We start from the raw sequence: 23320 nt of genomic DNA, 5'->3' as shown, positions 1-23320 counted from the left end.
CGTGTGAAAAAGCCCTTAGTGTAGGATTTTGCACGCACGCAAGATCTTTGTGCATGCGTGCATCCTGCAGTTCTTTTTTTCTACTCCTTTTGGCCTCATGCACATGGCCGTTGTGCGGCCGTTCCATGCATTGGGGACCGCAATTGCAGTCCCCAATGCACGGGCAACATCCGTGCAGTGGGCCGGACCCATTCAACTTGAATGGGTCTGTGGTATGTCATATTTTTTTTTTGCGGTGTGGAACCACGGAAAGAAACGCCACGTAGTGCTTCCGGTGTTCCGTTCCGCATCTCCGGAATTGCGGACCCATTGAAGTGAATGGGTCCGCATCTGTGCATGCGGGGTGCACACGGCCGGGGGCCGTGGATTGCCGACCTGCCGTTTGCATGAGTCTTATATTTCAAATTAATTACAAGCCCCTTCAAGTGTAAAAACACAACATACACACCCCTCACAATAAATAAAGCTTTACACATTTCACACCCCAATAAAATAAAAATGGCCTGTCTGTCCCAACGAGTGTAATCAGCTGAAGAGGCATACGCCATGCTTGCCTCCGATACTGAGTCTGCCAGTGAGGGAGAAGAGGATGCCACCCAGAGTGAACCCTTATGGACCCTACCCCCTGACGATTATCAACCCCAAAAACTTCTCTGAAGATTTTGTAAATTTAATGGTGGCCCAAACCAATTTATACACCCAGCAATTTATTGCTCAGAACCCTACATCACAATACGCTAGACCCCTTGGACCCCAGTAAATGCAGCAGAGATGAAGTTTTGGGGACTCGTGCCACATATGGGCGTTGTAAAAAAAAAAAACATTAGACAATATTGGAGTTCGGACATTTTCTACCAGACTCCAATTTACAGTAAGATCATGACCTGGAAGCGATTTGAGTCAATTAGGAAATTCCTACACTACAATGCACAGTGCCCACCCCATAACGACCCGACATTTGACCGTCTGTTCAAGATTAGACCTGTCCTTGACCACTTTAACACCAGGTTTGCTGAGGTGTACACCCCTGATTAAAATGTCTGTGTAGATGAGTGCCTATTAGTTTTCAGAGGGAGGGGGTTAGATTCCGCCAGTACCTGCCTAGCAAACAGGCAAGGTATGACATTAAGATTTACAAACTTTGTGAGAGTAGCTCCAGGTACACCCACAAGTTCCGCATCTACAAAGGGAGAGATTCCAGGATAGAACTACCAGAATGACCCCCCCCCGTCCTAGGAGTTAGTGGGAAGATAGTGTGGGACTTACTGCACCTACTGCTGGATAAGGGTTACCACCTCTGAGTGGATAACTATTATACCAGCATACCCCTATTCATGTCCCTAACTGCCAGAGGTACTGTGGCTTGCGGCACAGTAAGCAAAAATCAGGGAGGTCTCCCTAGATCCCTGATAGGGCAACCACTGAGAAAGAGTGAAAGCAGGGCTCTCCTCCATAAGAACATGCTGGCGGTTAAGTCTAAGGACAAGAGGGATGTCCTTTTACTGACCACCATTGACACTAACACCAACTTCTATGCTGCTAAACGAGGTACCACAACCACTACCCCTAAACCAGTTTGCATCCTTGATTACAACAGGCACATGGGAGGGGAGGGGGGTGATCTTTCAGATCAACTTCTGAAGCTCTACAATGCCACATGAAAAACGAAAGTGTGGTACAAAAAGCTGGCTGTGCAATGCGTATGTGCTATTTCAATCTGCAGGCCACACAGGAACTTTCCTTCAGTTCCAAGAGGTGGTTCTCAAAGCCAGGCCAGGGGGGGGGGGGGGGGGGGGGGGGGGTGGGGGTCCCAGTACTTCAGGAAGTCATGGTGCCCGTGTTGTACCAGGGCAACATTTTTCAGGTCAAGTCCCCCAGACAGCAAGGAAGGGAAGGACCCAAAAAAGATGCAGGGTGTTTTCCAAAAGGGGGGTAAGGAAAGACACCATTTACCACTGCGAAACCTGCCCTGTGCATGCAGGATTGTTTTAAAATCTACCACTCTACCATGGAGTATTAATTTAATTTCATCCATGATGTACCCTGTAGTTATATCTCTGATTTAGTCCGCATAGCTTACAGATCCACTTTTCACCAACCACTACATATTCATTTCTGTGAGACAACTGTTAGGTCAAAAGTGCCCGTTCCACCCGCTTAAAATGTTCCTACTGGGGTGCACTTTCCAAAATGGAGTCACTTCTTGGGGTTTTTAATTTCTGGGGACCACTTGGAACCAAACCCGAGTTTGGGAAATTGTTTTTTTACAGTAAAAATTAATCTATGGACCGAAGTTTTATGCGAATCGACTTTGGATGTTTCATCGATTCGCTCATCCCTAGTAACAAGTTCTCACATGCACCACAGAGAGAAATGGGCTTGTGAAACTGCTCCGTGTGCTTATTTCAGCTACATTGCAGTGTGTCGACGAGAACAATCTTTTAAATACAATGGGGAAAAAATTGCAGAGCATTAATTTCCCGATAAACAGGTCCGATACTGGTTCTCAGAAGCTTTAGTCAGCAGCTTATGGGGGAGTATCAATGGTTTGACTGCAAACAGCCCTCACAATTTCCAAGAGTGGTTTCTGATTGACCTCCTACATTAAACAAAATGCAGCACAGTTAGGCTCTGGTCACATTTCTGTGCGTTCCACACAATTCTTGAAATGACACCATGACCAAACAGGACAGACCCATTATAAGGGCTCCTTCGCATAAAACTTTGTTTCAATACTGTACGGGAGCGAGTCAGTCGTGTTGGGACCCACGCAGTCCGTGTGTCGGAAGCGGCTCCCCTGACATGAAATGACTATCATAATGTTCTAAGATACAGTCAGTTTGTATCTGATGACGGGGCTATCGCAGTGTACTCATGTGATGATGATAAATCACTACAATACACTCAGTTCAGGTCAGATGAGCCGCAGTCGGCCGTCACACAGACCATGTTTCTGGGGTTGAGCACGGTAGTGTGCATGAGCCCGAATTCTCCAAAAGCCCCTTACAGCCTCAGCTGATGTAGACACAGATATAAAATACTCCCTGTGGCCTTCACTACAACTTTTACACCGTGTACAACGGCCACTGACAAGTCACCTGATAGGACATGATCTCGTGAATGCAGTTTTTAGGAATCTCCATTGTAGTCCCAGCTGTCTGTAAGCCTCAGGAAATTCTGTTACCAAAAAAATGGGTAATGTAACAACAATCCTCTGTCCGTTAAATGGTGAACAATTTATTGTTCAACTATTTTTTCATATCCTTATTTGTCCTAACCTTCAGCAGGCCCACATTTTAAAGATTTGTCCCTGTACGTATTCTTTGTATTGGACAAACATGAGAAACACCAAACTTTTTGTCCCAGCATTTTGTATCCAACCCATGAACTAAGGTGCAGCCCCTATTTGAAGTGGAACATAAATACAAGTTTCAGAGAGCTAAGGTATGAAGTATGGAGTATGCACCCACCTCAAGACGCCCCAAGGAAACAAAATGTGACAGCTTGACGTCAGCCCGGTCAAAAATATCAAGAGTTGATGGAGTAAAAGTGTATTCACACCTGCAGGTTACTTGTGAGGTTGGTGAACACAAAACCAGGAGAAAATAATTCATGCTCTACTTTTAAAATCCACATCTGAGTCTGACTTTAAAAACTGCAACAACAAACTGTAAAATAGGTTGGAAACATCCAACTTGTATTCTCTATTGAATCTCTGGCAGAATTCAGAGGATGGCCCTCGAATTTCTGCCATGGTTTTAACCGTGCGGGTAATCGATGAGCGACTGATCGTGGATTTTTTTGTGCAAAAAAAAAAAAAAAAAGACGCACAAGAATAGACATAAAAAAACACCACAAAGTCTGCTACGACAAAACTCAGTGGGGGAGATTTATCAAAGCTAGTTTAAAAGAAAACTGGCTTAGTTGCCCATAGCAACCAATCAGATTTCACCATTCATTTTTGAAAGCTCCTTTTTTTGATAATCAAAGGTGGAATTGGATTGGTTTCTTTGAGCAACTAAGCCAGTTTTCCTTTTCAGCAGTTTTGATACTCGTAGGCCTCATTCACATTTTCATGTCCTTGACATCTGTGAAAAGTCCATCAGTGTTTCATCAGTAAAGATGTCAGTGAAGAATCCGTGTTTGGTCAGTGACTGCTCAGTTGAAAGTTAAAGGGGTTGTCTGGGTTTAGAGCTGAACCCGGACATATCCCCGTTTTCACCCAGGCAGCCTCCCTGATATGAGCATCGGAGGATTTCATGCCCCAATGCTCTCCTTTGCCCTGTGCTGAATCGCCCAGGGCACAACTTTTTCTGGAGATCCGGCAATGTATCGGGCACTCCATGGGGAAAGCTAGGCAGAGGCTTCCGCTTAGCAGTGAGCCCGGTGATGTCACTGGCAATAATGGGTCGGCTTTAAAATGGCTAGGGCAGCTCTAAAGCCCGCGCATCAGAGGCATCATGGACCAAAGTAGCGCATGTCTCTGTGATTTTTCCACCTCTGTATCACCTCTTCTTAGTACTGGCCTCCAGGCCTCACTGAACTGGCGAATTGCAATATTTCCATATAACTATGTTATTTTGTCTCTACACTCATCTAAAGAATTATTAGGAACACCTGTTCTATTTCTCATTAATGCAATTATCTAGTCAACCAATCACATGGCAGTTGCTTCAATGCATTTAGGGGTGTGGTCCTGGTGAAGACAATCTCCTGAACTCCAAACTGAATGTCAGAATGGGAAAGAAAGGTGATTTAAGCAATTTTGAGCGTGGCATGGTTGTTGGTGCCAGACGGGCCGGTCTGAGTATTTCACAATCTGCTCAGTTACTGGGATTTTCACGCACAACCATTTCTAGGGTTTACAAAGAATGGTGTGAAAAGAGAAAAAACATCCAGTATGCGGCAGTCCTGTGGGCAAAAATGCCTTGTGGATGCTAGGGGTCAGAGGAGAATGGGCCGACTGATTCAAGCTGATAGAAGAGCAACGTTGACTGAAATAACCACTCGTTACAACCGAGGTATGCAGCAAAGCATTTGTGAAGCCACAACACGCACAGCCTTGAGGCGGATGGGCTACAACAGCAGAAGACCCCACCGGGTACCACTCATCTCCACTACAAATAGGAAAAAGAGGCTACAATTTGCACAAGCTCACCAAAATTGGACTGTTGAAGACTGGAAAAATGTTGCCTGGTCTGATGAGTCTCGATTTCTGTTGAGACATTCAAAGGGTAGAGTCCGAATTTGGCGTAAACAGAATGAGAACATGTATCCATCATGCCCTGTTACCACTGTGCAGGCTGGTGGTGGTGGTGTAATGGTGTGGGGGATGTTTTCTGGGCACACTTTAGGCCCCTTAGTGCCAATTGGGCATCGTTTAAATGCCACGGGCTACCTGAGCATTGTTTCTGACCATGTCCATCCCTTCATGACCACCATGTACCCATCCTCTGATGGCTACTTCCAGCAGGATAATGCACCATGTCACAAAGCTCGGATCATTTCAAATTGGTTTCTTGAACATGACAATGACTTCACTGTACTAAAATGGCCCCCACAGTCACCAGATCTCAACCCAATAGAGCAGTGATGATGAACCTTTTACAGACAGAGTGCCCAAACTGCAACCAAATACCCACTTATTTATCGCAAAATGCCAACACGGCAATTTAACCTGAATACCAATATAGTATATCTTCCATGTACTTTATCATTTAGCTATAATAGCTTAATAGACTACATTCAATGTGCTGCCTGTGCTGTTCATAGTGCGTCCTGTGCTGATGAATGGCAGGAAAAGTATAAAGCATATTGGTACGCTATAGACTTTTTCCAAGGCGCGGGTGCCCACAGAGAGGGCCCTGAGTGCCGCCTCTGGCACCCGTGCCATAGGTTCGCCATCACTGCAATAGAGCATCTTTGGGATGTGGTGGAACGGGAGCTTCGTGCCCTGGATGTGCATCCCTCAAATCTCCATCAACTGCAAGATGCTATCCTATCAATATGGGCCAACATTTCTAAAGAATGCTATCAGCACCTTGTTGAATCAATGCCACGTAGAATTAAGGCAGTTCAAAAGGCAAAAGGGGGTCCAACACCGTATTAGTATGGTGTTCCTAATAATTCTTTAGGTGAGTGTATATTCGCATCTAACTGTTAGGGCTCATGCACACAGCCGCTGCCCCGCTGTGGCCGTATTGCGGCCCGCATACGGCGGGTCCGCAATGAACGGGGCATTGTCCGTGTGCACCCCAGTTCCCACATCACGGATGCGGACCCATTCACATGAATGGGTCCGCAAATCTGGAGATGCGATGCGGAAGCACTGATCGGAACCCCACGGAAGCACTATGGAGTGCTTCCATGGTGTTTCTGGCCGTGCCTCCGCACCGCAAAAAAGTAGTGCAAGTAGTGTTACGGATTGCGGACCCCATTCAAGTGAATGGAGTCCGCGATCCTCATGTGGCTGCCCCACGGTCGGTGCCCGTGCATTACATCGCAATTTGCGGTCCACAGCACACGGTCGTATGCATGAGCCCTTAGGCTACTTTCACAGTAACGTTTTCCCTTTCCGCTATTAGGATCCGTCATATGATCTCAATAGCAGGGGAAAACGCTTCCATTTTGTCCCCATTCATTTTCAATGGGGAACAAAACTGAACTGAACTAAACGAAATGCACCAAAATGCCTTCCGTTCCATTTGGTTGCGCTCCCATTGCGGACAGAATAACGCTGCAAGCAGCGTTTTTCTGTCCGCGATGTGGTGCGGAGCAAGACGGATCCGTCCCCATTGACTTACATGGTGTGTCAGAACGGATCCGTCTTGCTCTTTCTCTGACACAATAGAAAACGGATCTGTCCCCCATTGGCTTTCAATGGTGTTCATGACGGATCCGTCTTGGCAATAGAAGACATAATACAACCGGATCCGTTCATGACGGATGGATGCGGTTGTATTATTGTAACAGAAGCATTTTTGCAGATCCATGACGGATCCGCAAAAAACGCTGGTGTGAAAGTAGCCTTAGCAATAGCTGTTGAATAGAGATTTTCAGCAATTTTGTGACTGTATAAAAATTAAAGAGGGAAACAAATGGAATAGACGGCTCTACTATTCAAGCAGATGATCGAGGTGCAAAGCTGCTAGAACTGACTCACCCAGTCAGAGGTAGAATAATTGAAAGTAAATAGATAAGCAGGCACACTCTGATTTGGGTCAGTCTATTAATTTATTTGTATATATGGTAGTTGTAGAGTGTATAATATATTAAAATAATGTTACAATATAATAAAGCAAAGTGTAGAATGTAGTGGAGATGAAGAAGTGTATTCTGCTAAATGTCCTTTTGAAGGGTAAGTGACCTCTGTAGCTAGAGACTAGAGTTGAGCGAACACCTGGATGTTCGGGTTCGACGAGTTCGGCCGAACTTTCGAAAAATGTTCGGGTTCGGGATCCGAACTCGACCCGAACTTCATCCCGAACCCGAACCCCATAGAAGTCAATGGGGACCCGAACTTTTGGGCACTAAAAAGGCTGTAAAACACACCCGGAAAGGGCTAGAGGGCTGCAAAAGGCAGCAAAATGTAGTTAAATCCCCTGCAAACAAATGTAGATAGGGAAATGATGAGTTAACATAAAATAAATAAAAATTAAACAATATTAATTGGAGTGAGGTCCCATAGCACAGAATCAGGCTTCAAGTCACCCACCAATGGAGAAGGTCACTTACTATTATTTTGACCACAGCACCCAGACAAAGGAGAGAGGTCCCACAGCAGAGAACCAGGCATCATATCACCCACCACAGGAGTAGGCCACCATTTAGTTACTTTGACCCCTACACCCAGACGGAGGAGAGAGGTTACACAGCAGAGAATCAGGCATTTAGATCACCCACCACAGGAGTAGGCCACCATTGAATCAGACCCCGGCAACCATGTCAGATGGCACAAGCATAAGCTTTATATCAATCAGCACAGGAGAAGGCGACTTTGACAGACTTTGACCCCTACACCCGGACGGAGGAGAGAGGTTTCAAAGCAGAGAATCAGGCATTTAGATCACCCACCACAGGAGTAGGCCCCAATTTAATGGGACCCCGGCAACCATGTCAGATGGCACAACCATCAGCTTCATATCAATCAGCACAGGAGAAGGCGACATTGAAAGACTTTGACCCCTACACCCAGACGGAGGAGAGAGGTTTCACAGCAGAGAATCAGGCATTTAGATCACCCACCACAGGAGTAGGCCCCCATTGAATCAGACGCTGGCAACCATGTCAGATGGCACAACCATCAGCTTTATATCAATCAGCACAGGAGAAGGCGACTTTGAAAGACTTTGACCCCTACACCCAGATGGAGGAGAGAGGTTTCACAGCAGAGAATCAGGCATCATATCAACCACCACAGGAGAAGCCACCATTTAGTTACTTTGACCCCTGCACCCAGGAAGAGGAGAGAGGCACCACAGCACATATTCTGGCATCATATCAGCCACCACAGGAGAAGCCACCATTGAGTTACTTTGACCCCCGCACCCAGGAAGAGGAGAGAGGCACCACAGCACATATTCTGGCATCATATCAGCCACCACAGGAGAAGCCACCATTGAGTTACTTTGACCCCCGCACCCAGGAAGAGGAGAGAGGCACCACAGCACATATTCTGGCATCATATCAGCCACCACAGGAGAAGCCACCATTGAGTTACTTTGACCCCTGCACCCAGGAAGAGGAGAGAGGCCCCACAGCACATATTCTGGCATCATATCAGCCACCACAGGAGAAGCCACCATTTAGTTACTTTGACCCCTTCACCCAAACAGAGGAGAGAGGTTCCACATCAGAGAATCAGGCATCATATCAACCACCACAGGAGTAGGCCACAATTTAATGGGACCCCGGCAACCATGTCAGATGGCACAACCATCAGCTTCATATCAATCAGCACAGGAGAAGGCGACTTTGAAAGACTTTGACCCCTACACCCAGACGGAGGAGAGAGGTTTCACAGCAGAGAATCAGGCATTTAGATCACCCACCACAGGAGTAGGCCCCCATTGAATCAGACCCTGGCAACCATGTCAGATGGCACAACCATCAGCTTTATATCAACCACCACAGGAGAAGCCACCATTTAGTTACTTTGACCCCTGCACCCAGGAAGAGGAGAGAGGCACCACAGCACATATTCTGGCATCATATCAGCCACCACAGGAGAAGCCACCATTGAGTTACTTTGACCCCCGCACCCAGGAAGAGGAGAGAGGCACCACAGCACATATTCAGGCATCATATCACACACCACAGGAGAAGGCCTCTTTCAGTGATTTAGGCCTTTGGACCCAGACAGAGGAGAGAGGCACCACAGCACATATTCTGGCATCATATCAGCCACCACAGGAGAAGCCACCATTGAGTTACTTTGACCCCTGCACCCAGGAAGAGGAGAGAGGCCCCACAGCACATATTCTGGCATCATATCAGCCACCACAGGAGAAGCCACCATTTAGTTACTTTGACCCCTGCACCCAGGAAGAGGAGAGAGGCACCACAGCACATATTCTGGCATCATATCAGCCACCACAGGAGAAGCCACCATTTAGTTACTTTGACCCCTTCACCCAAACAGAGGAGAGAGGTTCCACATCAGAGAATCAGGCATCATATCAACCACCACAGGAGTAGGCCACAATTTAGTTTATTTGACCCCTGCACCCAGGAAGAGGAGAGAGGCCCCACAGCACATATTCTGGCATCATATCACACACCACAGGAGAAGGCCTCTTTCAGTGATTTAGGCCTTTGGACCCAGACAGAGGAGAGAGGTCAGAGATTAGCTTCATATCCCCCAGCACAGCAGAAGACCGCTTTATTTGACTTAGGCCTCAGCACCCAGACAGAAGACAGAGGTAGCATGGCAGAGGTTATGGCTTCATGTCACCCGTTAGTTTAACCGGCCACTTTCATCTGGTTAGGCCCCGGCGCCCAGACAGAGAAGAGTTTCATTCAACTGTGGGTTTCATAAAATTTGTATCAAATAAAGAAGTGGCCCGTAGCACAACAAGACATGTTTTAGGCAGTTAATAAGGACTACTCTGCACAAGGGAGGGACAGGTCCTGTGGGATCCATGCCTGGTTCATCTTTATGAAGGTCAGCTTGTCCACGTTGGCTGTGGACAGGCGGCTGCGCTTGTCAGTAATGACGCCCCCTGCCGTGCTGAATACGCGTTCAGATAAAACGCTGGCCGCCGGGCAGGAAAGCACCTCCAAGGCATAACATGCTAACTCTGGCCACGTGGACAATTTTGAAACCCAGTAGTTGAATGGGGCCGAACCATCCGTCAGGATGTGGAGGGGTGTGCAGACATACTGTTCAACCATGTTAGTGAAATGCTGCCTCCTGCTAACACGTTCCGTATCAGGTGTCGGTGCAGATAGCTGTGGCGTGGAGACAAAACTTTTCCACATTTCTGCCATGCTAACCCTGCCCTCAGATGAGCTGGCCGTGACACAGCTGCGTTGGCGACCTCTTGCCACTCCTCTGCCTTCACCTTCCACCTGTTCCCCTGTGACATGTGGGAATGCTCTCAAGAGCGCCTCTATCAGCGTGCGCTTGTACTCGCGCATCTTACGGTCGCGCTCCAGTTCAGGAATTAAAGTGGGCACATTGTCTTTATACCGGGGATCCAGCAGGGTGGCCACCCAGTAGTCTGCACACGTTAAAACGTGGGCAACTCTGCTGTCGTTGCGCAGGCATTGGAGCATATATTCGCTCATGTGGGCCAGGCTACCCATGGGTAAGGACAAGCTGTCCTCTGTGGGAGGCGTATCGTCATCGTCCACCGTATCCCCCCAGCCACGCACCAGTGATGGGCCTGGGCTGCCACCCCGCTGTGAACTTGCGTCATCCTCGTCCCCCTCCACCTCCTCCTCCTCATCCTCCTCGTCCTCCAGTACAGTGCCTTGGCTGGCAACTTGTGAACCTGTCCTCTGCTGCTTAAACAAACCTCCCTCTGAGCCACTTCGAACAGACTGGCCCGAAAGTGTTAGAAACGAGCCCTCATCCTCCTCCTCCTCCTCCACCTGGGCCACCTCCTCTAACATCATTGCCCTAAGTGTTTTCTCAAGGAGACATAGAAGTGGTATTGTAACGCTGATAACAGTGTCATCGCCACTGGCCATGTTGGTGGAGTACTCGAAACAGCGCAGCAGGGCACACAGGTCTCGCATGGAGGCCCAATCATTGGTGGTGAAGTGGTGCTGTTCGGCAGTACGACTGACGCGAGCGTGCTGCAGCTGAAACTCCACTATGGCCTGCTGCTGCTCGCACAGTCTCTCCAGCATGTGCAAGGTGGAGTTCCACCGGGTGGGCACGTCGCATATGAGGCGGTGAGCGGGAAGGCCGAAGTTCCGCTGTAGCGCAGACAGGCGAGCAGCGGCAGGATGTGAACGGCGGAAGCGCGCACAGACGGCCCGCACTTTATGCAGCAGCTCTGACATGTTGGGGTAGTGGTGAATGAACCTCTGCACCACCAAGTTCAGCACATGCGCCAGGCAAGGGATGTGCGTCAAACCGGCTAGTCCCAGAGCTGCCACGAGATTTCGCCCATTATCGCATACCACCAGGCCTGGCTTGAGGCCCACCGGCAGAAACCACTCGTCGGTCTGTTGTTCAATACCCCGCCACAACTCCTTTGCGCTGTGGGGCCTGTCCCCCAAACATATGAGTTTCAGAATGGCCTGCTGACGTTTACCCCGGGCTGTGCTGAAGTTGGTGGTGAAGGTGTGTGGCTGACCGGATGAGCTGGTGGAAGCAGTGGAGGAGGAAGCCGAGTAGGAGGAGGAGGCTACAGGAGGCAGAGAATGATGCCCTGCGATCCTAGGGGGCGGAAGGACGTGCGCCAAGGAACTGTCCGCCGGGGGCCCAGCCGCCACTACATTCATCCAGTGTGCAGTTAGTGAGATATAGCGTCCCTGGCCGTGCTTACTGGTCCACGTATCTGTGGTTAGGTGGACCTTGCCACAAATGGCGTTGCGCAGTGCACACTTGATTTTATCGGACACTTGCATGTGCAGGGAAGGCACGGCTGTCTTGGAGAAGTAGTGGCGGCTGGGAACCACATACTGCGGGACAGCCATGGCCATCAGCTGTTTGAAGCTGTCTGTGTCCACCAGCCGGAATGACAGCATTTCAAAGGCCAGCAGTTTAGAAATGCTGGCGTTCAGGCCAAGGGCTCGAGGGTGACTCGGGGGGAATTTGCGCTTCCTCTCTAAGGTTTGAGATATTGAGAGCTGACCGCTGCTGTGTGATATAGTGGAGACGCTAGTTGACGGTGGCGGTGGTGGTGGTGTCGGTGGCACATCCTCTGTTTGCTGCTCGGCAGGTGGCAACATTCCTCTTGAGGCGGAAGCCGAGGCAGCAGCGGTAGAGGGAGCAGGGGGAGCCTCAGCAAATGCCTGGTTTTTAAGGTGTGTACCCCACTGCAGTTCATGCTTTGCATGTAGATGCCTGGTCATGCAGGTTGTGCTGAGGTTCAGAACGTTAATGCCTCGCCTCAGGCTCTGATGGCAGAGCGTGCAAGTCACTCGGGTCTTGTCGGTAGGACATTGTTTAAAGAAGTGCCATGCCAGGGAACTCTTTGAAGCTGCCTTTGTGGGGCTGGGTCCCTGTTGGCGATGTCCAGTAGCAGGCGAACTCTGGGGGCGGCGGCTCGTCTGCTTTGGCCCCCTGCTCCCTCTTTGGCTTCGCTGTTGTCTCGGTCTCACCACTACCTCTTCCTCTGAACTGTGAAAGTCATCGCCACGACCTTCAGTCCATGTGGGGTCTAAGACCTCATCGTCCTCTGCATCGTCTTCCACCCAGTCTCCCTCCCTGACCTCCTCCTGTTCAGTCTGCACACTGCAAAAAGACGCGGCAGTGGGCACCTGTGTTTCGTCATCATCAGAGAGTCGGTGACTCTGCTGTGGTGGTATTCCCATGTCCTCTTCATCTGGAGACATAAGTGGTTGTGCGTCAGTGCATGGTATGTCTTCCTCCACTGGGGAAGGGCTAGGTGGACGCCCCTGGGAAACCCTGGAAGCAGAGTCTTCAAACAGAAGAAGAGACTGCTGCATAACTTGTGGCTCAGACCGTTTCCCTTATATGCTTGGGGGTGATGTGACAGACTGATGGGCTTGGTTTTCAGGTGCCACCTGTGCGCTTTCCGCAGAAGACTGGGTGGAAGACCATGTGGTGAACGTGCTGGAAGCACTGTCGGCCACCCAATCGATTAATGCCTGTACCTGCTCAGGCCTTACCATCCTAAGAGCGGCATTGGGCCCCACGAGATATTGCGGTACATTCTGCCGGCTAGTTGAGGGAGTTCGTTCCCTACTGTGTGCGCCTGGGGCCGAACGGCCACGTCCTCTACCAGCAACAGAGGCTCCACGGACACCACCACGACCGCGTCCTCGTCCCTTAATAGTATTTTTCTTCATTGTTGCGATTCAACTCGCACCACAATGAAATATATTATTTTTTATAAGCAAAATCCCCTCACTGGAATACTTTCAGTCTTTTGACTGTATGGATTACAGATGGAATGACTGTTATATGTGAGTACCGCTTTCTTTGACAGATTCTAGTATGGGTACATATATGTTTTCCCAACCCCAGCACATTAGTTTGCTAATTCCAGATGTATGAAACGCAGGCCTAACTGTATCTAGTATATTGAACGCCAGATAAACTAACTTGGCCTTTTTTAAATAAAAAAAATCCCCTCACTGGAATACTTTCAGTCTTTTGACTGTATGGATTACAGATGGAATGACTGTTATATGTGAGTACCGCTTTCTTTGACAGATTCTAGTATGGGTACATATATGTTTTCCCAACCCCAGCACATTAGTTTGCTAATTCCAGATGTATGAAACGCAGGCCTAACTGTATCTAGTATATTGAACGCCAGATAAACTAACTTGGCCTTTTTTAAATAAAAAAAATTCCCTCACTGGAATACTTTCAGTCTTTTGACTGTATGGATTACAGATGGAATGACTGTTATATGTGAGTACCGCTTTCTTTGACAGATTCTAGTATGGGTACATATATGTTTTCCCAACCCCAGCACATTAGTTTGCTAATTCCAGATGTATGAAACGCAGGCCTAACTGTATCTAGTATATTGAACGCCAGATAAACTAACTTGGCCTTTTTTAAATAAAAAAAATCCCCTCACTGGAATACTTTCAGTCTTTTGACTGTATGGATTACAGATGGAATGACTGTTATATGTGAGTACCGCTTTCTTTGACAGATTCTAGTATGGGTACATATATGTTTTCCCAACCCCAGCACATTAGTTTGCTAATTCCAGATGTATGAAACGCAGGCCTAACTGTATCTAGTATATTGAACGCCAGATAAACTAACTTGGCCTTTTTTAAATAAAAAAAATCCCCTCACTGGAATACTTTCAGTCTTTTGACTGTATGGATTACAGATGGAATGACTGTTATATGTGAGTACCGCTTTCTTTGACAGATTCTAGTATGGGTACATATATGTTTTCCCAACCCCAGCACATTAGTTTGCTAATTCCAGATGTATGAAACGCAGGCCTAACTGTATCTAGTATATTGAACGCCAGATAAACTAACTTGGCCTTTTTTAAATAAAAAAAATCCCCTCACTGGAATACTTTCAGTCTTTTGACTGTATGGATTACAGATGGAATGACTGTTATATGTGAGTACCGCTTTCTTTGACAGATTCTAGTATGGGTACATATATGTTTTCCCAACCCCAGCACATTAGTTTGCTAATTCCAGATGTATGAAACGCAGGCCTAACTGTATCTAGTATATTGAACGCCAGATAAACTAACTTGGCCTTTTTTAAATAAAAAAAATCACCTCACTGGAATACTTTCAGTCTTTTGACTGTATGGATTACAGATGGAATGACTGTTATATGTGAGTACCGCTTTCTTTGACAGATTCTAGTATGGGTACATATATGTTTTCCCAACCCCAGCACATTAGTTTGCTCATTCCAGATGTATGAAACGCAGGCCTAACTGTATCTAGTATATTGAACGCCAGATAAACTAACTTGGCCTTTTTTAAATAAAAAAAAAATTCCCTCACTGGAATACTTTCAGTCTTTTGACTGTATGGATTACAGATGGAATGACTGTTATATGTGAGTACCGCTTTCTTTGACAGATTCTAGTATGGGTACATATATGTTTTCCCAACCCCAGCACATTAGTTTGCTAATTCCAGATGTATGAAACGCAGGCCTAACTGTATCTAGTATATTGAACGCCAGATAAACTAACTTGGCCTTTTTTAAATAAAAAAAAAATTCCCTCACTGGAATACTTTCAGTCTTTTGACTGTATGGATTACAGATGGAATGACTGTTATATGTGAGTACCGCTTTCTTTGACAGATTCTAGTATGGGTACATATATGTTTTCCCAACCCCAGCACATTAGTTTGCTAATTCCAGATGTATGAAACGCAGGCCTAACTGTATCTAGTATATTGAACGCCAGATAAACTAACTTGGCCTTTTTTAAATAAAAAATAAATTCCCTCACTGGAATACTTTATGGCTTTTCACTGTATGGATTACAGGTGGACTGGTATTAGTAGGGGTGACACAAGCACACCCAAGTCCCTGATGTAGGATTTCTATGGCACAGACCACTATTACAAGTGATTAATGGACGTTGGGAGAGATTGTGCTGCAGCACTAGTCCCAAGATGGCCGCCGCCTATCAGCCCAGTAACATGTGCCACAAAATGGTCTGCACAACCTTTAAAAAAAATAGCCTTGGACTGTGCTGCTAAATCGCTATTGGTCTGAATCCCAGGTGTAGATGTCTGACTTGTTTGGAGCTTTGGAATGCACACTGTGGCAGCTTCTGCTGCAGCACTACAAGTCGCAAAATGGCGGCCGGCGGTCAGCCCAGGTACATGTGGATGGAAAAATCACTCTGGCCACTCTAAAAATAGCCAATCCCTATCAAAAAAGCAGCTCAGCTGCAGTTGTTCAGATGAATCACAGGTGGAGGAGAGAAATTTGCTTCCAGTTATTCAATTATCCCTGCCTATTCTCGCCCTAGCATCAGCTGCGTCTATCCCTGTTCTATTCACATCGGGAGTGAGCACGTCCCGACGTGCGCACAAGCTTATAAAGAGGCTGAGTCACATGCTGCACTTGGCCAATCACAGCCTTGCCAATAGTAGGCATGGCTGCGATGGCATCTTAGGGCAAGTAGTATGATGCATGTTGATTGGCTGCTTTGCAGCCTTTCAAAATGCGCCAAAATACATGCCGAACGACGAACCCGAACCCGAACTTTTACGAAAAAGTTCGGGTTCGGGTCCGTGTCACGAACACCCCAAAATTCGGTACGGACCCGAACTATGCTCGAACTGTTCGCTCAACACTACTAGAGACACAGAGCATCCCTTCTTCCCACAGCCCAGCACAAGAAGTACAACGATATATATTGCTTACAATGTACATGCACGCTGCTTTATGAAAATCGACTGACAGCTACATATACCTACAAGGCGCATCATTTACCCTCCATTTAACAGCGGTGACTATATAAAAGGAGACACAAGGCGCATTATTTATCTCTTATTATTTATCTCTTATCCAGTGAATATTACCTCAAAAAAGACTATCCTATATATGGGGAGATAAGGATAAAGGCGCACTATTTTACCCTCCACCTTGAGACTACTATTTTATGAAAAGACTGTTTTATATAAAACTACATGAATTAGGACAATCATTTTTTATTTTTATTTTCATTTTTTACTAGCGCATAATTTTTTACTAGCGCACTATTATTATTTTTATTTTTTTAGCGCAACCTTTTTAATTACCAGCTGGTAACCATCCAGTGGTGACCGACTTATTCCCACATTTTAACACTATTATCTATTAAAAGGACATTTAGCAGAATACTCTTCTTTATCTCCACTACATTCTACACTTTGCTTTATTATATTGTAACATTATTTTAATATATTATACACTCTACAACTACCATATATACAAATAAATTAATAGACTGACCCAAATCAGAGTGTATAAAAATTTGCAGGCCCAAAATAGAGAAATTTTGGACACACCCAAAGCAACACACTAGTATAAATCCACTACCATAAGGCCTCCTGCACACGACCGTTGTGTGCACCCGTGGCCGTTGTGCCGTTTTCCGTTTTTTTTCGCGGACCCATTGACTTTCAATGGGTCCGTGGAAAAAACGGAAAATGCACCGTTTTGCAGCCGCATCCGTGATCCGTGTTTCATGGCCGTGAAAAAAATATGACCTGTCCTATTTTTTTCACGGCCAACGGTTCACGGACCCATTCAAGTCAATGGGTCCTTGAAAGAACACGGATGCACACAAGATTGGCATCCGTGTCCGTGATCCGTGGCCGTAGGTTAGTTTTTATACAGACGGATCCGAAGATCCGTCTGCATAAAGCTTTTTCAAAGCTGAGTTTTCACTTCGTGAAAACTCAGAACCGACAGTATATTCTAGCACAGAAGCGTTCCCATGGTGATGGGGACGCTTCTAGTTAGAATACACTACAAACTGTGTACAAGACTGCCCCCTGCTGCCTGGCAGCACCCGATCTCTTACAGGGGGCCGTGATCAGCACAATTAACCCCTTCAGGTGCGGCACCTGAAAGGGTTAATTGTACTATCATATCCCCCTGTAAGAGATCAGGGCTGCCAGGCAGCAGGGGGCAGACCCCCCCCCCCTCCCCAGTTTGAATATCATTGATGGCCAGTGCGGCCCCCCCCCCCCTCCCTCCCTCTATTGTAATTATTCGTTGGTGGCACAGTGTGCGCCCCCCCCTCCCTCCCTCTATTGTAATAATTCGTTGGTGGCACAGTGTGCGCCCCCCATCGGCCCCCCCTCCCTCTATAGCATTAACAACATTGGTGGCCAGTGTGCGGCCTCCCATCTTCCCCCCCCCATCATCATTGGTGGCAGCGGAGTTCCGATCGGAGTCCCAGTTTAATCGCTGGGGCTCCGATCGGTAACCATGGCAACCAGGACGCTACTACAGTCCTGGTTGCCATGGTTACATAGCAATAGTACAATAGTAGAAGATTCATACTTACCGGCTGCTGCGATGTTCGTGTCCGGCCGGGAGCTCCACCTACTGGTAAGTGACAGCCTCAGGTCTGTGCGGCGCATTGCTAAATGAACTGTCACTAGTAGGAGGAGCTCCCGGCCGGACACGAACATCGCAGCTCCCAGGTAAGTATGAATCTTTTACTATTGTACTATTGCTAGTAACCCGCTGCCACCAATGATCGTGCCACCAACGATTTATTACAATAGAGGGAGGAAGGGGGGGGGGGCGGGGGGGCGCACACTGTGCCACCAACGATTTATTACAATAGAGGGAGGAAGGGGGGGGGGCGCACACTGTGCCACCAACGAATTATTACAATAGAGGGAAAAGGGGGGGGGGCGCACTGGCCACCAATGATATTCAAACTGGGGAGGGGGGGGGGTCTGCCCCCTGCTGCCTGGCAGCCCTGATCTCTTACAGGGGGATATGATAGTACAATTAACCCCTTCAGGTGCGGCACTTGAGGGGTTAATTGTGCTGATCACGGCCCCCTGTAAGAGATCGGATGCTGCTAGGCAGCAGGGGGCAATCATGTACACAGTTTGTAGTATATTCTAACTAGAAGCGTCCCCATCACCATGGGAACGCCTCTGTGTTAGAATATACTGTCGGAAATGAGGTTTCACGATCTAACTCATATCCGACAGTATATTCTAACATAGGGGCATTCCCATGGTGATGGGGACGCTTCAAGTTAAAATATACCATCGGATTGGAGAAAACTCCGATCCGATGGTATAAAAGGGACTCCAGACTTTACATTGAAAGTCAATAGGGATGGATCCGTTTGAAATGGCACCATATTGTGTCAACGTCAAACGGATCCGTCCCCATTGACTTGCATTGTAATTCAGGACGGATCCGTTTGGCTCCGCACGGCCAGGCGGACACCAAAACGACTTTTTTTTCATGTCCGTGGATCCTCCAAAAATCAAGGAAGACCCACGGACGAAAAAACGGTCACGGATCACGGAAAAACGGGACCCGATTTTTTTCCGTGATCCGTGACCGTTTTTTCGTCCGTGGGTCTTCCTTGATTTTTGGAGGATCCACGGACATGAAAAAAAAGTCGTTTTGGTGTCCGCCTGGCCGTGCGGAGCCAAACGGATCCGTCCTGAATTACAATGCAAGTCAATGGGGACGGATCCGTTTGACGTTGACACAATATGGTGCCATTTCAAACGGATCCGTCCCCATTGACTTTCAATGTAAAGTCTGGAGTCCCTTTTATACCATCGGATCGGAGTTTTCTCCAATCCGATGGTATATTTTAACTTGAAGCGTCCCCATCACCATGGGAACGCCTCTATGTTAGAATATACTGTCGGATATGAGTTAGATCGTGAAACCTCATTTCCGACAGTATATTCTAACACAGAGGCGTTCCCATGGTGATGGGGACGCTTCTAGTTAGAATATACTACAAACTGTGTACATGACTGCCCCCTGCTGCCTAGCAGCATCCGATCTCTTACAGGGGGCTGTGATCAGCACAATTAACCCTTCAGGTGCCGCACCTGAAGGGGTTGATTGTGCTATCATATCCCCCTGTAAGAGATCAGGGCTGCCAGGCAGCAGGGGGCAGAACCCCCCCCCTCCCCAGTTTGAATATCATTGGTGGCCAGTGCGGCCCCCCTCCGCCCCCACCCTCCTCCCTCTATTGTAATAATTCCTTGGTGGCACAGTGTGCGCCCCCCAGCCCCCCCCCCCTTCCTCCCTCTATTGTAATAATTCGTTGGTGGCACAGTGTGCGCCCCCCCCCCTTCCTCCCTCTATTGTAATCGTTGGTGGCACAGTGTGCGCCCCCCATTGGCCCCCCTCCCTCTATAGCATTAACAACATTGGTGGCCAGTGGGCGGCCTCCCATCTACCCCCCCCCCCCCCCCGATCATTGGTGGCAGCGGGTTACTAGCAGTAGTACAATAGTAAAAGATTCATACCTACCTGGGAGCTGCGATGTCTGCTTCCGGCCGGGAGCTCCTCCTACTGGTAAGTGACAGTTCATTTAGCAATGACACTTACCAGTAGTTGGAGCTCCCGGCCGGACACGAACATCGCAGCAGACGGTAAGTATGAATCTTCTACTATTGTACTATTGCTAAGTAACCATGGCAACCAGCGTCCTGGTTGCCATGGTTACCGATCGGAGCCCCAGCGATTAAACTGGGACTCCGATCGGAACTCCGCTGCCACCAATGATGGGGGGGGGGGAGGGAGATGGGAGGCCGCACACTGGCCACCAATGTTGTTAATGCTATAGAGGGAGGGGGGGCCGATGGGGGGCGCACACTGTGCCACCAACGAATTATTACAATAGAGGGAGGGAGGGGGGGGCGCACACTGTGCCACCAACGAATAATTACAATAGAGGGAGGGGCCGCACTGGCCACCAATGATATTTAAACTGGGGAGGGGGGGGAGGGTCTGCCCCCTGCTGCCTGGCAGCCCTGATCTCTTACAGGGGGCCGTGATCAGCACAATTAACCCCTTCAGGTGCGGCACCTGAAGGGGTTAATTGTGCTGATCACGGCCCCCTGTAAGAGATCGGGTGCTGCCAGGCAGCAGGGGGCAGTCTTGTACAAAGTCTGTAGTGTATTCTAACTAGAAGCGTCCCCATCACCATGGGAACGCTTCTGTGTTAGAATATACTGTCGGTTCTGAGTTTTCACGAAGTGAAAACTCTGCTTTGAAAAAGCTTTTATACAGACGGATCTTCGGATCCGTCTGTATAAAAACTAACCTACGGCCACGGATCACGGACACGGATGCCAATCTTGTGTGCATCCGTGTTCTTTCACGGACCCATTGACTTGAATGGGTCCGTGAACCGTTGGCCGTGAAAAAAATAGGACAGGTCCTATTTTTTTCACGGCCAGGAAACACGGATCACGGATGCGGCTGCAAAACGGTGCATTTTCCGATTTTTCCACGGACCCATTGAAAGTCAATGGGTCCGCGAAAAAAAGCGGAAAACGGCACAACGGCCACGGGTGCACACAACGGTCGTGTGCAGGAGGCCTAAGTATTACTTCCAACCCACACTAACAGAAAAGTGGTGGTACTGTTTACTAAGGGCTTGTTCACTGCATTAAAGGCAATGTGCCGGGCGACCATCGCAGAGAAAACGGCAGAGTATAAAAAAGAAAAATGGACTCCTGAACGGAAACCATTCGGCCCCCATTATAGTCAATGGCATCTGTCTGGCTCCGTTCGGGTCGGTTATGTGCCAAATCCAGCACTTCCGCTATTTTCGCTGTTCTGCTCCTCTAACGGAGTGGAACAAAGGAAAGCTATAGTGGTGGTGTCAACTCGGCCAAAATCAGTCACTTTCCCTGGTGGAAGCTACAGTTGTTGCTTTTGTCAGATAATTTGGTGTTTGAGTCAAAATGTAGATTTCATCCATTTTGGTGACACAGGGACAGTTTATGAGAGGAAACAGAACTAGTGAGTAAGGCCAAGGGCAGAAATAACATCACAAGTGTCACACACAGGTATTACAGCAGGAACCAAGTTTGGTTGGAAAGAAAAAACTAATTGGGAAATGTTCTCTAAATTTTTTTGTATAAAACCCAAAAGCAGAGAAAATGTGTTAGTGCAGGAAACCAATGGGGTCTTGTCTTTCATTTTTAATCTCTACTTGAAACAAGAATGCTGCGATTTCATTGGTTGTTCCACTTTTACTTGCCGCAGTGCTTATATATAAGGCGTCCATCCCCAGGGTCTGCCAGTTCCCATGTCCTTACCTAAAGTAGCGCTGCTTTAACTCTGTCTCTGCCCGGATTATAAGTACGAAAGAACACGAGATGCTGGACACGGGTCATGTCCCAGGAGACACCATGTCCGACTGCTCTTCGGGTATGAGATATACTCTCATCTGAGAAGAGGTGTTTCCATCACATGGCCACGGCTTGTTCACATGGAGGCACATTACACCCACAAAGCTAACTTAAAAAGTATCTAAATAATAAAATGAAGACCAAAACACTTTTATGATGGAAGAAATGGCCGCAATGCTTTATTTAAAGTTTATTATGAGTTACCCAATAAATTACCATAACATAAATTAATCAATTTAGAATAAATAAAAAATTACTTAACCATTATAATACCAATTCATTAACCATTAAAAACCACAATCCACTCAGCTATAGCTGAGGGATAAATCCCACTAATAAAGCATGCAACAGAGAAAATAATATTATTTTAAGGAGGGGGGAAAGGCAGGATCAGGTCCTCTTCAAACTGGCACCCCAGCTCAGCCAAATGCTGCAATGTAAAGGTGATGTAATGCTCCTGAAGAAGGGAAATTGTTATCCCCGAAATGCGTTGAGACACATATTTGTATTAAAGGTGATTGATCAGAAGCATTGGATTCCTGCTGCCTTCCATCACTACTACTCTACATGCGATCCTGGCCGGGGGGTTTAGTCACAGGTGTCATGTGCTTATCCTGATGACTACCCCCCGGTGAAGTGAGTGCGACTTGTGTGAAATTGTCCTGAGGGTCATTTCATTTATTATATTATATTTTTTATACCATTTATATTAGTGTAATTTAATGCCACTTGTGTGAAGTTGCCCTGAGGGGCATTTCACCATTTCTATCATTAATTTGTATTATTTATTTTTATCATTAATTATACTATCCATTTATATATTTGTACCCCTCTTTTATAGCTGTGTTCATTCACAACTTATAGTACCACGTACTATCTGTATATCATGTTATAGAGCCATCCAGTCCTACTTCTTATTTCCCATTCCTGTCTTTCCTTTTCTCCACGACTTTGTGTCCTAACGGGGATTGGCGCTCGTTTTCCCCTTTTTTCCTTCTCCCTTGTTTTATTCCTGGGGTCTATATTGTAAGTGACTGACTCTGTTCAACACTGTAGATATATCACCCTACACACGTATTCACGCAATGTAAAGGGGCCAGTTTCCCGCCGTTCACAGCCACAACAAATCAACAGCTTGGATTTCTCCCACAGCAACCGATGGCAACCAATCAGCAGAGACCTTGACTCTTCAGCTAACACCACTTCTAACCAGATTAAACTGGTCTTCTTCTCTCAGGTAAAATTCTCCTGAGGTAGCTTACCTGTCAAATATAAAACAAAAAGAAGGGGGGGGAGAGACACACAAATA

The 23320-nt window shown here is 47.3% G+C and overlaps 1 long non-coding RNA gene across 1 annotated transcript in view; it reads left to right on the top strand.

The window, feature by feature from the left end:
- LOC120998736 overlaps positions 1-22028 on the top strand; it is a 73440-nt gene extending 51412 nt beyond the window's left edge. Inside the window, exon 3 of the long non-coding RNA XR_005778473.1 lies at positions 21928-22028. This is a non-coding gene — a long non-coding RNA (uncharacterized LOC120998736). The remainder of the gene's footprint in view (positions 1-21927) is intronic.
- The last annotated feature ends 1292 nt before the right edge of the window (positions 22029-23320 follow it).

This window comes from Bufo bufo, chromosome 4, assembly GCF_905171765.1.
Source record: "Bufo bufo chromosome 4, aBufBuf1.1, whole genome shotgun sequence".
NCBI classification, from domain to species: Eukaryota; Metazoa; Chordata; class Amphibia; order Anura; family Bufonidae; genus Bufo; species Bufo bufo.
Note: the sequence above shows the minus strand (reverse complement) of the source record. Positions and strands in the feature narration are given on the sequence as shown.